Below are 17,481 nucleotides of genomic sequence, written 5' to 3' on the forward strand. Positions count from 1 at the left end.
TGCAGCTAGGAGCTACCACCACATGAGGTTAAAGTGAGTTGCAGTTGATATTACACAACACAGGTTACCACTGCTGCATCCCTACAGTGTCATCCTCCATGGAAAAGCAAACATCATGCAGTCACATTTGCACTCACTATCTCCCACAATACCCATCTAGCTAGAGTCACACATACATGCACCTCCAACGAGAAATACAGCCTCCTGGATGGTTGTATATACAGCTTCACAGCCTCAAATCCCTCTGTAGGTACTGTCACCTATATCCACACATGCACACATGCTAGATGTGCATTTGTATAGATGCATGCAGTCAATTATACCCAACAGGACTACATCATTCTCTGCAAGGATATGTACACCTGTCTGGTGGACATCAATACATAAGTGTCTATAACAGGGATGACATACCGCTGTCTGAGACAAACTAGCAGCAGGTGCCCATTTACAAGCAATGTCTCATTAGTGTGAACAAGTAAATGGGATCACTCCTGGGAACCAGCACAGCAAACCCAGAGCCCACATTGTTGACATCCACTACAGACAATCATCTACCATTCTGCACATAAATGTGCAACATCACAGGAAGCACCTGCATCTGCTCACTTGTGGTGGTCAGAGACACCAGCTATACCAGTGCTGTAGGTATAGCATATTTGATGCCTGACAGAGTCAGTGTAGGCTTCACTCCCTGTGTCCCCCATCAGTACATCAGGATGTCCACAGTACCCGCCCCCTTCTCCTAAATGTAGGGAACAGGTCACCACTGCCATGTGAATGTCATAGTATACATCCACCATGGGAGCCTATTACATGACAAGATGCATCCTACATGACCCCAAGCATAACCTTGCAACAATATAAGCCACTATATACAAAGGAGACCTGACTACCTCCTTTGTCCCAGCTGTGTGAAGGACAACTACTGTCACTCCTTTACACCAAGGTGGTGCGTTCGCCAATCTGTCACATTATACACCCATCAGCCTAACTTGACTGTTCTGCAAGGCCATAGCACAGTTTATTGTACAGCTTATTAACAAGGACATTTCCAACCTCCACACACACTCCATCATGCACAGTTTGGCTTTGTCAAGGAAGGGATCATGTCTGTTACACTCATTTGACCTCTTTGACACAGTCACCAAAGCCATGGATGGGGAGGTGACAGTGCACACTGCCTACCTTCACCTGGAGAAAGTCTTTGACAGTATTACCAACCTGGCCATAATAAATATACACTCCCAAGTATACATCACACCATATGTTACTATAGGGGTAGCACACTAGCACATTGTCATGACCCAAGTAAAACACTTAGGGGAATCCACACCAGTTGTACTGTGTTTGGGCCTCTGTTATGTTTGATGTACACATCTGTGATGCAGGGCGACCATGTCTGCAGATGACGGCATGCTGTGTACTGTCAATGGATTCCCTAGTGATGTGGACATCTGCCTAGGAGGGTCTCATGCAGATACATGACTGGTGCCAGAAATATGGCCTCAGGCTGCATACCAGGACATGCAGTATCAACCCCTTTGGGAAGAGTGACATCCTCACATATTATCACAGTACTAACAACATCCTAGGCATGCAATCAGTCGTGTGTAATATGTGCACACAGGTCGATGGCAACATGACATTTCACCAGCATGTTGCTTCTGTTCTATGGTAATCCTTCTACATGGCTCACCTCATACTTATGGGTATGTCATCCAGGAACATGGGGTCCTAACATCCCTGTATTCCCCACAATAAGGCCCATTATTGTGTAAAATGTCCCATTCATCATTCACCTCACACAGCACATGCAGCTTTTGGGGACATCACAGAGGTTCCCCACCAGGGAGTACCAGGGCCTCAAACATCTGCCATACACAAATAGGCTATAAGCCCAACCCTCTATCCGGTTTCATACATACTCCTCAGAGGTGACCTCTGTCTGGCATGCAAGGCAATTACAGACTCCAGATTGTTGGAACTGCTGCACAAGTGCAACTCAAGTTCTACTCTATTAACCCACACATTCCCTCAACCTGGAGGTATGTGACATCATCTGGTCTTTTTGGTGACTCAAGTGTGTCCCACACACTCACCCTGCTGTGGAATGGTCACCCTGTCCACATCAGGCAGGGTAGCTATTTACACCTTTGCAGGCAGAACCTGGATAACTGGATGGTTAACTCCACATCCACTCTTGGGATACCACCTGTGTCCCTGTTGGACTGGGGCATCAGGAGCTGCTTTGCATACACATGTGCTAAAATCTGGGCTAGGCTTATGGGGGCTCAGGGACTTGTATGGTCCTAGGTATAGCAGTTATGGCCTGTGTGCTGTGACAGACGGTGTTGTTATGTGTCCACACCCATCACTACCATCAACTGTGGTGTGTCCCCTATGGGAAACGTTACAGTACCATGTCATAACTCCATCTGACAAATAAATGAGTGGTACTCTAAGTGCATGTGGACATTCCAGCAACATCTGTGCTACACAATGAGAGCAGTGCATATGTGGTGTATGGTGTCCTCCTGGTAGGTGTCTGACATCTGCAGTACCCAGATGTTTGTGGAATGTGTACATGTGCCTGATATATGTAGACCCCATTCCAGACAAATGTGGATGCCTGGAAACCAGTTGGACAATATGTAATGGGTGTCCCCAGAGTATGGGAAATGTGTCTGTGACATGCCAGACCCCTGGGAACACAGTAATGGTACATTAATATCTGGTACTGTATTCATTCCCTTACACTGTATGCTCAATAGTACACACTGTTGCTGAGGCAGAGCCTGCCCCCCCACTACTACTGCCTATAACCTGATGTCCTGCTGCAGGGGGTCACCAGGTACTCTAGCCATGGCTGTCAGGCAATGAGACATGGTTGTGAGTACATAGTGAGCTAGCCAGTGTATGTCAGGAACAGTCAGTGACACCTGGACAATGTTTGAACTAACCCTGTATGACATTCACAGACTGAGAGGGGCTCATGACACTGCAGGATGTGATATGCCAGCTGTATACACCAGTAGTTACTGTCAATATTGTACAACAGACAATCCAGTAGCATTTCTATGTGGGCTGACCATTGCTGGGGGGACTCAAGGGCCAAAGCTGTGATCTATTTCACTGCAGACAGAGCTGGACAGCAGACTAACAGCAACATGTCATTCCAAGATATGTTGTTGAGACCTACTGTTGAAAGTCCTATTTCTCATGACTGCATCTCCAATCTGCATTACATTACATGGTTAACTCTATGACATATCTGGTATAGTGCTGTACTCCTTTGTGAGCAGAGATCCAGTGGTATTTTTCCTTGGAAATCACAGTCTGTCTTCATGAAGGAAGTCACATACCTCTTTACCATAGGTTGCAACTTGCCTTTTGTAGGTAATGCTCATGAGCAGGTGATGGCCTGTGCACAAATCTGTGACTCACACTTGCTAATAGCATGCAGAACAGCTGGGTTGCATTGTCATTAGCCAATGGCATGGCAACACAGTGCTATAATTAAGGCCTTCATGTAGGCCTTGGCCCTTTTCCTGGCCTGTGAGGAGGACATTATCAAGGTGTGGGAGCTACAGCATTACAGAGGGTAGGTAGAAATGCTATTCACTGTTTGGAATGATGTGGCATGTCCACAGTTTTGCATGCTATGTTTGGCCATTGTTAACATACTTTCTGATTCTGTGACAGGTTACCGTTTAACAATGTGTGTTGGGGCCAGTAAGGAGACAGGCAGATGTGAGTGTTATACATCATTTTTATCTGAATGTGCATGCTGCTGCAGTTGATGCTGGTCTATCAGCTGTGTATGTTTCTATGGGAAGACTGTGACACATGTCCCTGTCACGTGAACATCTCCCCAACCCTTTATGTATGGGTGTTGTGTGGATGCCCTGTTCTAGGTGTTTGAGAGGTATGATAGGTCTGTTGCAGGTAGCTGAACATACTGCTGCATGTGTAGCAGGCTGCAGCTGCTGCATTCTGGCCAGGAGTCATACTGAGGATTGTGAAGACATTGGGGGACAGCAGGCTGTATATGTGAATGAGGGAGCAGTGTCATCTCTTGTGTCACAGCGTGGCCAGGGTGAGGGTATCCATAACAGTCCAGGTGAGGCATGTGCCTCTGGTACATATGTTAAGTAGTAGTACCATCCAGAGAGTGTTAGGGGACAGTTAGGACATGTATTCATATTTGTGACATGTCCCACCTCCAGGCCTTTGACATGCTACTGTGGGTGGCAGTGACTGTGAGAGCAGCAACCAGTTATGCAGGACATTGCAGGGCTCAGTTATTTCTATGTTGTATTGACAAACATGTAGTTGTCATGCAACAGACTGGACTGTGGGCCTGAACTGTGGGTGTCCATATGTCAGACATGCTAGGAATGTTATGGACAAAGCTACTGAGTCATTATTATGGGAGGTGTAGTTGCAGGAAATATGTGCATGCATACAGTGTTTTACACAGGATTGGCATGAACGTGTGTGTTTGGATGGCTATGAAATGCTTTTGTAAAATCAATCTCCACTGCCTTGCCAGTACTTCAGCACACAGAATACCTTTGAAGACAACCATGCTATAAGTTGGTGACAAACTGTGGACATTCTGCAACAGTTTGTGCAGTTGTCAACTGTACATGATATCATAGGCCTCCAGTCAATCCATCAACATGTATTTGGCTATGTACTGGTTCAGTGTCTGCATCACAGGCTCAAGTACACTGTCATTTATCACATTATATGTAGAAGTAGTGTCACTGGTAATCAGGATATCTTTGTAAAAACACTAGTAATTCACCAGAGCTGAGTTGGCTGAGTGGTGTATTGCAGTGCACTATAGTTCAGAGGGGCCTGGGTCCAATACTTGGCAGGGTGGTATTTTTTCCTGATGGTACATCACTGTCCTGCATGATATATTTACAAAAACACCAGTAGCTCTCCAGAGCTGAGTTGGTCTCGTGGGCTAATGCACTGATCTGTAGTTCAGAGGGTTCTGGTTTCAATACTTGGCAGGGTATGTTACATCACTGTATTGCATGATATGTTTACAAAAACACCAGGAAGTCCCCAGAGCTGAGTTGGTCTAGTGGGCTAATGCAGCATGCTGTAGTTTAGAGTGTCCTGGGTTTGAGACTTGGCAGGGCTTGTTATTTTATTGATGGGCAGAACAGTGTCAGAATCAGATAAGGTGAATAAAGCAGTTTTAAGCAGTTTTAAGAGGGTTTGCATGACGGGACACAATGCTAAATGGCACTTGGATTTTTAAACCTGTCCATTAATTCTGGGTTTGACATAGCTTTATACGTCAGGCATAGATCGCCTCTGAGTAGGCGGTAAGCAACTGAGTAGAGCTGGAGTTTCTTTAGTCGAGCTGCATAGGACATCTGTTTGTAGCCCATGATCCTCTTGGTGAGGTACTTTTGGGGTCTCTCCAGTTGCTGCAGGTGTCGGGTAAGGTACATCCCAAAAGGGGCATTGTATTCAATTATGGGCCTGATGAGTGATGAGTAGAGGGGCACAATGACCTCTCTTGATCTAGATGCGAATCCTTTCGTGATAAGGTGGGCTATATAGAAGGTCTTTCTAACCACTTTGGCAATGTGATTATCAAAGGAGAGATTACTATCTACGTTGGTCCCCAAATCTCTAATTACTTCTTCCGTACTTAATGGATTACCACCTATGTGGTAATTTGTGGGCACCTTGTTTTTCCCAAAGGGGATGACTATGCACTTTTTAGCATTTAGCTTGAGGCTGTGGCTCTGGCACCAAGCATCCGTCTCTGTGAGACCCTTTTGGAGGATTGTGTCAGCTGTAGATTCAATTATGGACCCAGTTTGCAGTCATCTGCAAACTTTGTCAGCCATAATCCCCCGCGTTAGCCTGAACCTCAGAGAAGTATATACCGAACAAGAGAGGTCCCAGAACTGAGCCCTGTGGGACACCACTTGTAACTGGTTTGGATTCGGACATGGCACCTGTGATTCTGACCATGTGGGTTCTATCTCTGAGCCAGTTTGCAACCCATCTTGTGATATAGGGATTGATATTTAAGCTGGTAAGCTAATTTATGATGCCCGAGTGGGGTATTGTGTCGAAGGCTTTTGCGAGGTACAGGTAGGCTGTGTGGACTACCTTGCCCTCATCTATGGCTTTGGTAACTGTTTCAAAGAAATCAACTAGGTTTAATAGGCAGGATCTGCCCTTAACAAAGCCAAATTGGGTAGGGTCCAGTGTCTGGAAGCTCCCAATGTCTTTGTTTATGAGTTCCATGATAATACGCTTCATAGCTTTACAGACCAGACTAGTCAGGCTTATGGGGCGATAGTTCCCTGGGTCTGTTGTGGCACCACCTTTGTGGAGTGGGACCACTGTAGCTGTACACCATTCTTTGGGTACATATCCTGTAGTAAGGCTAAGTTTGAACAGTGACTTAATGTGAGGGTTCAGTTCTTCTTGGAGCTCGTGTAAGACACAGCCTGGGACACCGTCTGGTCCCATAGATGCTGTGTTTATCGCTTTGGAGAGGGCAGCTTTCACCTGTGCATCTGTGATGTCAGGGAGGTTACATTCAGTTGGGATAGGCATTTGCTCCTTTGGGGGGGTAAGGGGGGAAGAAGTTTGCACTGAATCTGTCTGCCAGGATGTTGGCTATGTCTGTAGGTTCGGTATATTTTGTACCATTATGCAACAATTCAGAGCATATCTGGGAGTTTCCACCCATATTCCTGACATAACTAAAGAAGGCCTTGTGATTATCTTTAGTGTCTAGGGCAACTTTTCTTTCGAAACTGGCCTTTGATGATTTTATGAGGGATCGAAGTTTCTTGCTAATACTGATCAGAGATGCCTTCCCTTTTTGGGATTTTGCTATGTCATGTAGTAGCTTCCTCCTCCTGTTGTATAGCTTATTTATGGCCGGGGTCCACCAGACCGGTCTCCTGTTTTGGAGGAGTGAGTCTTGGTTTTATTTGGGATAGCACGATCCATGCATTCCTGCAGGTGCTCATGGAATGCATTTGTAAAGGATTCTGCGGATTGGGCTGTATTATCCTCTGGCCCAGGGGCTTTGAAGGATTCTACCTCAGTCTTGAGAAGTGCAAAGTTGGCTTTTGAGGAATTCTTTACAGTAATTTCCTTGGCTGGGGGTGGGGACAGGATATGGATGTCCAGGGAAATTTGTTTATGGTCTGATCTTACCAATGAGGTGTTTACCTCTGGTGTGGAACATAGAGTCCCCATGTTGGTGATGACCATGTTCAATATGTTGTTCCCTCTTGTGGGAGTGGTGACCAGTTGTTCCATTGCGTTAGAGTTTATAAATTCAAGGAAGCATTGGGTGAAGGTGTTTGGGCTTGAGTAGTTTTCCCAGTCAATGTTTGGATAGTTGAAGTCACCCAATGACTTAGTGTTTGGAGAGACCTTCATATTCTCCAGTGTTCTCAGGAATGTCAAGTGGGGTTCCTGTAATAGGGAGGGTGTTCTGTAGCAGGCTACAAACTGAAAGTCAGTTTTGCCCGCTGTTAGTTGCACATGAATGGTTTCCGATGCTTCGTGCAGTACCACTAACCTGGAGGTGTAGGTATCTTTGATGAATATAGATACTCCCCCTCCTTTTGTGCTTTGGTCTGAGTTTTGGGGCCGAAACGCATAGTATGAGTTATAACCTGGTAGTGCTGGGGTGCTCTCAGGAGCCTTGAACCAGGTTTCTGTTATTGCACAGACATCGATTTTCTCCATACTGAGGAGAGCCTGGCGTGCATCTTGAGGTTTAGACTTCTGGCATTGAGTAGCATTACCTTTAGTTTTTTTATCCTTGGGTTGTCTCTGGAGGTGGGTTTGTCTTTTGAGCCTTGCCTAAAAAAGGCACTATGGGGGTGGCAAGAGCCTTGGCCAGTATATGAAAGCCTAAGGGTGACAATTGCAAGCCATCCCTAGCGAAGCAACGTGGCTTGTCGAGCATGTCATCCCAGGCTGACAGACACTGGATCCCCTTTCAATGACACCAATACTTTAGCCAATTGTTGAAACTGATTATTTTGTCTTTATACTGTGGCATCATTCTTGGATGTACTCCAAGGTCGAAGTCACCAGCCTGGGCTACATGGTCAGGAGATATCTATGTCTCTTTTCCTGTAGTCCAGGAGGAGGTACATCTTTCAGGGGTCTCACACCAGCATGGCCAGCATGGACAATATACTTGGCCCTTGCTACTTGTGACCTGAGTGCTAAGTTAATAATGGCAGATGATCCTGCACCGACAGGCAACACAGTGACCTTCTCCTTTGTTCAGTCTGTGGTGTGGGACGTCAGTGTGTGTTGGGACAATGAGGTCCCCATAACAAGTGTATTTGTTGTGTGGTTTGGCCTTAAGGGCTGTGACTGTGAGGACACTGATTTTTGTGAATATATGTGATTCGTGGGTATTGGTGAGGGCAGATGCTACCCAAGGTCAGGTCATAAGGGCTACATGGTCAGAGAGATCCCTCCTCTCCCCCTTTCATGTAGTCCAGGAGGGTACATCTCAGGTCATTCACCAGCATGGACAATGACTAAGTCATACTTGTACTTTACTTGAGTGACCTGTGTGCTTATGCTATTAGGCAGATCGCAGATCCTGGCAGGTGACAGGCAGCTTACAGTGACCTTCTCTGGCAGGAGTGGGACAAGTGCCGGGATGTAGCGACAAGTCCCCTATAACAAGTGTTGTGTGTTGTTTGTGTTTAAGGGCCTGGGCTGTGACTGTGAGGCACACTTGATTTTGTGTGAGATATGTTCGTGGGGTATTGTTGAGGGGGGGCTGTTGCTTGGATATCTGCTTAGGAGGTCTTTGCTGTTTAGGCAGATTTTTATTTAGAGCCTCTGAGTATGTTTTTGTGTGTTTATGTGTTGGGTATGCAGATGCAATAGGTCTGTGTGAGACTGTATTGCAGTTCACTATAGTTCAGAGGGGCCTGGGTCCAATACTTGGCAGGGTGGCATTTTTTCCTAATGGTACATCACTGTCCTGCATGATATATGTACAAAAACAGCAGTAGCTCTCCAGAGCTGAGTTGGTCTCATGGGCTAATGCACTGAACTGTAGTTCAGAGGGTTCTGGGTTCAATACTTGGCAGGGTATGTTACATCACTGTATTGCATGATATGTTTGCAAAAACACCAGCAAGTCCCCAGAGCTGAGTTGGTCTAGTGGGCTAATGCAGCATGCTTTAATTTAGAGTGTCCTGGGTTTGAGACTTGGCAGGGCTTGTTATTTTATTGATGGGCAGAACAGTGTCAGAATCAGATAAGGTGATTAAAGCAGTTTTAAGCAGTTTTAAGAGGGTTTGCATGACGGGACACAATGCTAAATGGCACTTATCCCCTCTTAAACCTGCTCTATTTTCAAAAAAAGAAAAGAAAAAAGGGGTGATAGGAAAGTGGTGAAATGGGGTCAAACAGGGAGAAAAACAATATGAAAGACAGCTAGGAATGTGCAGGACAGGTGTAGGAAAGGACCATAGCTCTCCATTTCTTGGGCAGCAACACCTGTGCATGATGTGAACAATTTGGAATTCGGAGCCTCACACCCCACAGGGAGGGGTTTGGGTGACATAACTTTGTTGATTAATTGATGGGATGATTGATTCATGGCAGTGTACACGGGGGCAAAATGGAGAGCTCTGTATGGGATGCATTTTTGGGGGAGACAGATGACCATTTTTTCTTTTTTTTTAAGGTGAGAGTGGGATGTTGAGGAAGGGTTGCAGGTATGTTTGGGGAGGTAAGTTGGGTAGGAGAGGTTGCTTCTGCAAACAGACAAGACAGACAAGACAGCAGACAAGGGTTGTGTATGACACATGAGGGGGGTAAACAAACAGGAATAAACAAAATCCACAACCAGCAATAAGGTCCAGGAATGAAAAAGGCAGGGGGTAAACACCTTGGATGGGGAGGGTGGTTGGGAATCGGAGAACCAAGTGTCCCCAGATGGTAACAGTGGGACTGAGGTCCTCACCCATGGGCAGTCACGACTGCCCCTTCATGGCCCTGAAGGTGGCTGGGTGCCGGGGCCAGCTTGCACCTTGTGGTGTGCCAGTCTGTCCTCGATCTGGTGCAGTCTATCATCCAAGTCACATTGGATGACCCTGCACACCATACCTGAAACCTGAGTCTGGGTAACAACTTCCTCTGTGTGCCCCCACCCGGGGGATGGGCTCCATCCCCTAAAGCAGTTCCATCTATGGGTGGTGCAGGACCAGCAGAAGGAACAGCTGCAGGTTGGGCTTCAGATGTGCTAGACTCAGTGCTACTGCCAGATGAGGTGGGATACGTGGATCCGCCTGAACTGGACTACCCAATCGTGCTATGGTGTTGAGGTTTGTCAAGGTGTATAGGTTAGTCATGAACAGAACATTTAAACATTAGTTGTAACAGTATGCATGGGTGTTCCAATTAACCTAGAGCAATAAAATTGCATAGCATATGAACACAGGCATAATTGGAATACCAGTCAGTATTATAACAACATGCCAGTAACAGTTATAGCAAAAGGCCAACCACAGTGGAATTCCAACAAGGTATGTTAATATGCAACCATTGTTTGCTACAGGTGACAATGATATGACCCATTCATGTCTATCTCTCTATTATCTGCATTGATTAGAATTTAATCATCGGGTATCTCTGATGCAAATAAAATTCAACATTAAATTCCTATACTACTCTGATTAATTGCCCCTTGCTACCTGATTTTTTTTAATTCAAGGCTTCTCAGCATGAATTCTTGCCATCCAATGATAGGATTACTCGTGATCCACAAAGCAAAACAATGTTTATGATTTTTTGAGCAATGTATTTATCAAAAACGTTTGGAGTTATCTCCTTTACAAACTTGAAGAAATCTCAAAGAATTCCCAAAGGAAAAAAACCTTCAAACCTGAATTTAAAGTGCATTAGTCATAGGGGGAATTCAATAAAGCCTGCATGGACTTATTTTCTATGTAGACATAGTGACACGGTGCTTACATGGAAGTAAGCAGATGTGTGATCCAGTAAACAGAGCTGAGGGGCATGCACAAGTGTGTGAGCATGGAAGTGTCCGTGGCATGCAGATCACCTCATAAGCAGGTGAAGTGCATGCAAATAAGGGTGGTAGAGCAATCCAGCAGACAGAAAGGTAGTCCTGCAGACCCTGTGTTGGTGTCTGTAATGTACATGGAAAAATTCTGTGTACAGGATGTAAAAATGACACCAGGGGCTGTAAAAGTGTACTTAAAGTGACAGCAATAGCATAGTGGACACAAATATGTCCAAAACTTTCCACCATGCGTCCAAAACCATATGGAAAATAATGTAAAATAATTTTATTTTTTAATACCCTGAGTATGTTTGCATGGCATGATGCACTGGGAAAACATGCTTTTATGGAAAAAAATATAAAAACTGTGTAAAAAACAGAGTTTGTGAGTTTGTAACAGAAATGCATTATATAACCATCTGTGAAGTATGTACAATGTTACACAGCTGTGGTTGCTAACGAGGCAGTGCTTGAATCCATGTAGTTACCAGGTACTGTGCACAGATCTGTATGCAAATGAGCTGGGGTTACTGAATAGCACAAATGGGCATCTGTGTCTGCAGATCCCATCCATGTAGGCACAGAATTGTGTTGGTGTCCACAGAAGAAGTAGCATCAAAGGGGGTAGTGTCCGAGTGCTTGTAAGCTCATTGGAGATCAGTGGCTCCTGTTTGCATGGCTCACCACTGAGCTGAGCAGAAGGGTGTGCACACTGTGACTGCTAAGATGTCTTTACCTCTGAGGTGCATGTTTCATAATGTTTGCACATGTTTGCACAGCAAGCTGCTGTACTGAGCGCAACCTTCCATGCAGACCAGTGACAAGTGGAGTACCACAGGGTTCAGTCCTGGGTCTTCTCTTGTTTGGTATCTGCTTTTCTGAAGTACAGGCTAACACAGAAGGTCTTTGGCTAATGACATGTGCAGATGACTGCAAACTAGGAGCCATAATCGAAACTCCTAACGATGTGGACATCCTACAAAAGGGCCTCACTGAGACAGATGCCTGGTGTCAAAGCCATGGCCTCAAGCTCAATGCCAAAAAGTGCATTCTCATCCCCTTTGGTAAAAACTCTGTACCCATGAGCTACCACATAGTTGGTAGTCTACTTAACACCAAAAGTGTGATAAGAGACCTTGGGACACAGGTGGACAGTAGTCTCTCCTTTGATAATCACATTGCCTCAGTAGTCAGGAAATCCTTCTATGTGGCACACCTCATCACAAAAGGTTTCTCAACCAGGGAAAAGGAGGACATCATTCCCCTCTACTCATCACTCATTAGACCCATTATAAAGTACAACGCCCCTTTTGATATGTACCTCACAAGACATCTACAACAACTGGAAAGTCCACAGAAATATCTCACAAAGAGGACTACTGGCCTCAAACAGATGCCCTATGCAGACCATCTAAAAAAACTCCAGCTTTACTCCGTCGCATATCGCCTACTCAGAGGCGATTTCTGCCTAACATACAAAGCTATGTTAAACCCAGGGCTGTCGGACATGCTCCACTTAAAGAAATCCAAATCCCTCTGAGCTACACACTCTAGGGAACTAAACCTTGTCACCACAATAAACAGAACATGCTGGAGGGATATATTCCTGTCCCAGAGACTTTCCATACTCTGGAACAAACTACCTATCTATAAACAAAGCTCCTCATTAGCACTCTTCAAGAAAAATCTTGATGATTGGATGGGAAATACGAAATTCACCCTGGGGATTACCTCTGTGGCTCTGCTCGACAAGGGTACAGGAAAATAATTTTCTTCTGTGGTGAAACCCAGGGTACATTTTTGGCTAGGCTTATATAGACCCTAGGGCCAATAGCCTGGTACCTACTTATGAACCTATGAACCTATGGACTGCTAAGCTCTGTTTAACTTTGGGGCACAGGTTTGCGCAACAAGCAGCACTGCTCAGCAAGGAAGGCTGTCAAAAAAATTGGCTGAGAAAGCCAATGATGTATTAATTACTGATGAGCCCTGTTTCACTTAAACTAGGGCCATTAGAACCCCTTACATCCATGTGACACCTCCAGGTGCATCTGCAGTTAACTCCTACTGATGCCTCTAGGCATCAAATGTTGATTGTTCATATTTGGAACATTAATTTCAAAACCATGCTATGTACAAGGTTTTAAAAGATTTTATCTTAAAGCTTACATAATGGGAAAACTCAACTGCATTAATATTTGACCTCTATCTAGTGCTGGTAAATAGATATTAACTGTTGTTTTTATGATATTAATTTATACAGACATAATTTTTACATTTTTCTAAATATCTCAACAACCAAGTTACACAGACAGACCTCCTTAGCCTTATATAAAAGCTCTCAGCTAGATGATGAATAAAATGCTGCGGACATTATGTGTAACTTCATTGGTTGCTGAGATATTGTAAGTTGTTTACAAAATATTACAAATGCAATAGTTACTGTGTTTACTGTGACTTATAAAATCCAGTTAAGACCTAGAACCTAAAGAATATTACCACTATCAAATAGTTTGTGCTGAAGTGTTTTCCATTTATATTTCTTTCATAACCCCTGTGGTTCCTGAAATATGAACATTTATTTGAAATGTGAGGACATAATCTGATTCTGTCAAAAGGCTTAGGCTCCGCCCACTGGAAGTTACAGTGCAAACATATTAAGCTCCATTGGAGTGAATAAGTTAATGATGTACTTGGCAGGTGGAATGCATCATAGCTAACCAATCACACAGGCTACACCTACAGTAGAGCACTGTAACGTATGCATACACCCTACAATTTGATTTTCCCCCTCATACTCTGCATCATTAGAGTACAGACTTGGGAATTTTAACCTAGAGAATGCTAGGGGCTGATGCAGGTCTGCTAAATCTGTATGTGCTGATGCTGAAGTCAGTGCTGATGCTGCTATGCTACATCTGTATGTGCTAGATGCTGAGGTCAGTGCTGATGCTGCTGTGCTACATCTGTATGTGCTAGATGCTGAGGTCAGTGCTGATGCTGCTGTGCTACATCTGTATGTGCTAGATGCTGAGGTCAGTGCTGATGCTGCTGTGCTACATCTGTATGTGCTAGATACTGAGGTCAGTACTGATGCTGCTGTGCTACATCTGTATGTGCTAGATACTGAGGTCAGTACTGATGCTGCTGTGCTACATCTGTATGTGTTAGATACTGAGGTCAGTAATGATGCTGCTGTGCTACATCTCTATGTGTTAGATACTGAGGTCAGTACTGATGCTGCTGTGCTACATCTGTATGTGCTAGATACTGAGGTCAGTACTGATGCTGCTGTGCTAAATCTGTATGAGCTAGATACTGAGGTCAGTTCTGATTATGCTGTGCTACATCTGTATGTGCTAGATGCTGATGTCAGTACTGATGCTGCTGTGCTACATCTGTATGTGCTAGATACTGAGGTCAGTACTGATGCTGCTGTGCTACATCTGTATGTGCTAGATGCTGAGGTCAGTGCTGATGCTGCTGCAGGTCTGCTACATCTGTATGTGCTAGATGCTGAGGTCAGTGCTGATGGTGCAGCTCTGCTACATCTGTATGTGCTAGATGCTGATGTCAGTACTGATGCTACTGCTCTGCTACATCTGTATGTGCTAGATACTGAGGTCAGTGTTGGTGCTGCTGCAGCTCTGCTACATCTGTATGTGCTAGATGCTGAAGTCAGTGCTGATGCTGCTGCAGGTCTCCTACATCTGTATGTGCTGATGCTGAGGTTAGTGCTGATGCTGCTGCAGCTCTACTACATCTGTATGTGCTAGATACTGAGGTCAATGCTGGTGCTGCTGCAGCTCTGCAACATCTGTATGTGCTGATGCTGAGGTCAGTGCTGATGCTGCTGCAGCTCTGCTACATCTGTATGTGCTAGATACTGAGGTCAATGCTGGTGCTGCTACAGCTCTGCTATATCTGTATGTGCTAGATACTGAGGACAGTACTGATGCTGCTCTGCTACATCTGTACGTGCTGATGCTGAGGTCAGTGCTGATGCTGCTCTGCTACATCTGTATGTGATAGATACTGAGGTCAATGCAGCTGCTGCTGCTGCTGCTGCTCACCATAGTCCTAGACCAAGAAGGAGAAGAGTGTGCAGGCCCAGGGTAACCTACCAGGAGCTACATGAGCTAGAGACTGTAGAGCACTACAGGGTTGACAGGGACATACTACAATAACTCACTGAGCTCTGCCGACCTCATTTCAGACCCAGAGCCAACAGTGGGGAACCCATTCCAGTGGAAACAATGGTATGTGTATCCCTTAGGATACTAGCTACAGGTACTTTTCAAAGACCAACTGGGGACATGATGGGCGTCTCACAGGCATCTGCTTCCAGGACATTCCACCATTTCCTGGATGCCATGCTACCACAAGCCAGTGAGTACATTTATTTTCCCCACACCCCTGAGGAGAGGACCAGCAGTATGCGACTATTCTACCATGTAGCACACTACCCTGAGGTACTGACTGCCATAGATTGCACTCATGTACACATCAAAGCACCACCCAGTGAGGAGGGTAGAATCTACGTCAACCACATGTGGTACCACTCCATCAACTGCTAGGTCATGTGCAATGCCCATGGCATTTTCCTGAATGTGTATGCTGGAAGCCCTGGTGGTTATCATGACTTCCATATCTGCCACACATCACAGCTGCAGCAGATATTTGCTAGGGAGGACATCCCACATGGCCATTTACTGGGAGATGCTGGCTATGCACTGGAACCATTGATGATGACACCCATCAGAAATGCGCACACACACACACACACACACACACACACACACACACACACACACACACACACACACACACACACACAAACACACACACACACGAATGTCATAATGAGGCACATGCACAAAGTAAGAACATCATCGAGCATGTGTTTGGGCTGTTGAAGTCATGGTTCCAGTTCCTTGATATATCTGATGTAGCCCTGCAGTACTCTCCAGCCACATGTGCACAGATGTTCACAGTATGTGCTATGCTACACAATTTGATCCTGGGGAAACAGCTGCAGAAGCTCAGCAAAGGGAAGGGATACACAGCCCCCCAGTGCCTAGCTCACCACAGCCACACCCACATGGGGACTCAGAGGAGGAACCCCCTGAGGCTGTCCCTGTAGGCAGATGTAGGCATGCCCAATATGCCTTGGCTTTGACCAAGAGATAATGCATAGCACATGCACTGACAACCTAGGGCCCTAGGGACTGACACCTTACTCTGGCTCACATACATATTAGTAAAAATGATGCCAGCCAGCCCACACAACCTGTACCTTACCATTTATTGGCTATGGACTGTGTGTATCAGACAGAGTTAGTCCCGAACTACAGGTCTGTCAACTGCTGTATTCGCAAGGTAAGCCACTCTCCTATACACCACTTGTAAGGGATATTACAATATTGTTGCATATGTATAGACCTGCCGCATGTATGCAAGGGAATATAGTGGGCTATATATAGTGTGCTACTGGGCTATGTGCAGAAATCTATAGTGGGCTACTGGGCTACTTGTACAGATCTAACAGCTACTTAGGACAGCAGGTACTCCATTCACTAGTATGTGCCCCATAATATCCATTAGGCCACATGGCTGGAAACTCCAGAACATTATTCAAGGGAGATGCCAAACAGTGGGGTCACAGGACAGTCGCACAACTGCCTGTGCCAGCAGAACATGAGCTGGTTGTCTTCCACCCCAAACACATCAGTGTTTCTATACAACTGCTGTAACAGTAAGTCTGCAATGATATACCAGCAGACCAGACAATTCCTGTATGTTGTTGATAGTGTGAGGAATGAAACTTCTATGTCTAGCAGCTGGTGTGACTCACTGGGCCAGAGACAGTAGCATGTGTGATGGTGCTGATGGTGTGAATCTGGTAGCATCTAACATTTTTTGCATGTGTGGTACTCATATGGTGGTAGTCCCACCAACTGTCATAACCCTGCAATCTGTTACTGCAACAAAGCAGGACAAAGCCAGAGTGAATGGGGGGACAAAAGACCATACCTACAGATAGACATTATACACGCCCTGAGGTAACCTAGCAGGTGGACAGTATAACAGCAGGCTGCAACAGGTCAGATTAGCTGCAGGATGTAAAGGCCATCACTGAAATGTGTCAGTAGTTACAACAATTCAGTGACTGCTGTTTATAGTATAGTACCAGAAAACCATAAATGTATGAGGAGCAAAGCAGACATATGGGGCAAAATGTTGGACATTGGGAGAGGTATGCAGACTGTGACCCTGTGTGTGGTGTTACATCATGTACCTCTTAGAGCAGGAAATCTGGCCAAAGCCATGACTAAAAGTGGGACCAAGGCTCACAAATAGGGACAGATTTTAAATATTTGCTCTTACAAATGTAGACTGTCAATAGAAAA

This window comes from Protopterus annectens, chromosome 8.part0 (genome assembly GCF_019279795.1).
Source record: "Protopterus annectens isolate FY-2018-M chromosome 8.part0, PAN1.0, whole genome shotgun sequence".
NCBI lineage: Eukaryota > Metazoa > Chordata > Ceratodontiformes > Protopteridae > Protopterus > Protopterus annectens.